At 41.3% G+C, this 2,949-nt stretch overlaps 1 long non-coding RNA gene across 1 annotated transcript; it reads right to left on the reverse strand.

Moving 5' to 3' along the window:
• Positions 1–1,319: 1,319 nt before the first annotated feature.
• On the reverse strand, positions 1,320–1,564 carry LOC149170925 (uncharacterized). The gene is made up of 2 exons (XR_016259514.1): positions 1,486–1,564; positions 1,320–1,378 (listed from the first exon to the last, which is right to left on the reverse strand). It is a non-coding gene; the product is annotated as an uncharacterized LOC149170925 (long non-coding RNA).
• Between the last annotated feature and the right edge of the window lie 1,385 nt (positions 1,565–2,949).

The following is a 2,949-nucleotide window of genomic DNA, read 5'->3' on the forward strand; positions in this document are numbered from 1 at the left end:
CAGACAACACAGTTGTGCGGTTCTGTCCTAAAATTTAAAGAGTCGGGAATGTTAAAAGTATTGTTTGTTGTAGAAAATTTAGCTGAAAGTGTAAGGGAGCACATATGAGAAGTTTGTTATTTTGCCAAAGAATATTACTCTTGTTAGCTGGTATAGGAGGAAAGACCGTACAAAGGGCAGATATATCCTTTAAAGCTAACCATAACAGTATAAGAAAACTTTTCTCAAAACAATAAACAAAATGTAGGCTAGTAAGTACGCGATACTAGCTGTGATTGGATAAGACAGCGTATATGTTTGCTGTAAAAGTTAAACAAAAAAAAATTGCATCTGTATTGTAATTAGTATTTCCATCTGCATAATGGTTCTGCTGTAAAATAATAATAATAATAATATATTTAACCAGAAAACATACCCAGTAAATCAGAACTAGGGTGTCGGGCAAGAGAGCAAATTTCCTCAGGCAAGCAGTAAACGGAAACAATCTATGACAGCGCGCTCAGGAAGACAGGGTGGAAAATTCAGGTTTTCATTTGTTCCAAGTGTTATCAAGATTTACCTGAGGGTATTACCTCCATGTGGGAACTTAATTGTCTTAGCGTAGGAATTTCACATGCCTAGGCCGCAAAGCTGCCCCAGGAAGCCGGTAAGGGTGGGAAGGGTTGGAAGCTTGAAGGAACTTACAATCTGCCCTATCACCGCCGCAGTATGTCGGGACTTCGGACCATAAAAGAAAAAGGAAGACATGACACATGCATCACCGTGGTGAGAATTGTAACCATTGAGCCATGTAAATAAATATTATCCAAATAGAAAGCCAGAAATTTCCAAAACCATTTGATGGAAAGCCGCAATTCATAAAATTAAAAGACTGAAGGGAAAACCTCTAACAGGAAGCCGTGTAATGGTACTTTCCTTGACATGATTAACATTAAGTTTTCATAAAATCTATCCAATGAAAAACGACAGACAAATGAAGCAGTAATCCTGAGAAAAAACAAGATATCTATCCTTCAATTGGCCATATGTAGAATGAAATATACTCCATATATTTACAAATGTCGCGAATGAGCAGTAAGCGCTTATGCGCATACAATAAGAGTATTCACATACATATAAGACGAGCCGAGAACTGTAGTCGGCCTAGTAAAAACAAGAATTATTCGCACAATAAATACAGTGCGGAGCCGCTCCTAAACCATGCCTATTAACATTTACCAAGAAATGGAAAACCCTGAAATTTCTTGTAACAAAAGAGCTGTTGCGCTGGCCAGAAAAAGTTGTAGCCAGAGAAACTCCCGTACCTGGGAATGGAAATCGCAGAAATGGGGTTTGTGCCTAGTCCAAGCTAGCCACCGAGCTAGGGATGGCACCCCGCCTGAAATAACAAAAGGATAGACAAACAAATAAACTCAGGTAGGTACTAGGCATGCGGCAGTCAGTGATATCTGCATAAGAGAATTAACTTAGCTTATCATAACTTACCTATAAAAAATCCCCAGCAAGAGTGAGTGCGGCAATGTTTTCTTTAGTAGTTTTGCTGGCCGACTCATAACCAAAGGCTATAGCTACATTATACGAATGACATCAGAAGCTTAAAAAACACAAAACAAAGGTAAAAGAATTATATAACAAAGGCAGCAAAAAATTCATAACCCTATTCGCTCTTACCTGAGGAGCTTTGTACTAATCGCGAGTAGTTGTTCAGAGTCTGCAAGTCGCCTCCGGGATGAGGGCAGACAGAGAAAACTAAACAAACCCTCCAGGTGGGAAGAACGACTAACCCAAATGAGCCGATTTCGAGGCCCGCTACAGAATAGGTTGGTAAGCCACGAATATGCTACATCCATTCACCGTCGGATTGACTAAGATAACGCCCCTCCATCAATTCAGCGAGATTTACCATGTACAGCACGGGGCCAGGGAACAATTAATTCCCTTGAAAAATGGATAAGACTCATCACCGGGTGGCACATGAAAAGTTCGGGCTCAGCTCGACAGCAAGCGCCTCGTGTAGTGTTCTTGCATAGGGTTTATGATGCATCAAATGCCAGCAGTACGGTGTTAATGTAGGCGGTGGAATGAGTTAATAAATCTTTGGGAGATTCATAGCAATAAGGATTTTATTAAATGTTAATCCGCAAATTTTAATTATATATGTGTGTAAAAAAAAATTACGTGTGGAGACATTACAAGTGGTATCAGAGCTTAGGAACAAAACTGTGGCCTCTGGGTACTGGAAAACCTGGCACAATGAACAAAAAAAAAAACTATTAACCCATTGTATTTACAACTTATCTCGTTTCTAATGAATGTATAAACAAAACAGATAATGTGATGACCTTTCTGATGTTACTTGTTTTGTGGTAAGCACAGGAACAACAGACAACATGAGGCGAATAGATAGCGCCTCCCACGAGTTTGGGGGGGGTCAGGGGCCTGCAACAGGTTCTGGAAACAATCCCGAGTTATGGGTTCAGCTGGGTGAGGAAGCACGTAATACCAATATGGCGATTTTGGAAACAGTACAAGAACTGAAAAATGAGATGGCCCGGTTACGAGAAGATAATGCACAGTTGACTATGGAGCAGGAGAGGATCATAAAAAGCCTATCTGATAGGCAAAATCAGCAGCCACCGAATCCCAACACTGAACAGCAAAGAATGTCAGGAGAACGGATTCCCCACACAGAGCCCGAAGAATCAGAAGGAAGGGAGGAGGAACGTTCAGATAATGCCTCTGAACAGCAGACATCCAAAAGGCAGCGGATAGAGCTGCAAGGAGAATTCCGTAAAATCAAGCCGCCACACTTTGATGGAGAACAGGAGGAAGCAGCGGAGGCCTGGTTGATCAATATGAACAAATATTTCCAGCTTTATGACTATGACCACAACCTCAAGGCGCGGTTGGCCATCTTCCAATTACAGGGAAAGGCCACCCTGTGGTGGG

The sequence above is a fragment of the Pinus tabuliformis genome, chromosome 4_2, assembly GCF_031772625.1.
Source record: "Pinus tabuliformis cultivar Carrire ecotype Pingquan chromosome 4_2, CPIR1, whole genome shotgun sequence".
NCBI lineage: Eukaryota > Viridiplantae > Streptophyta > Pinopsida > Pinales > Pinaceae > Pinus > Pinus tabuliformis.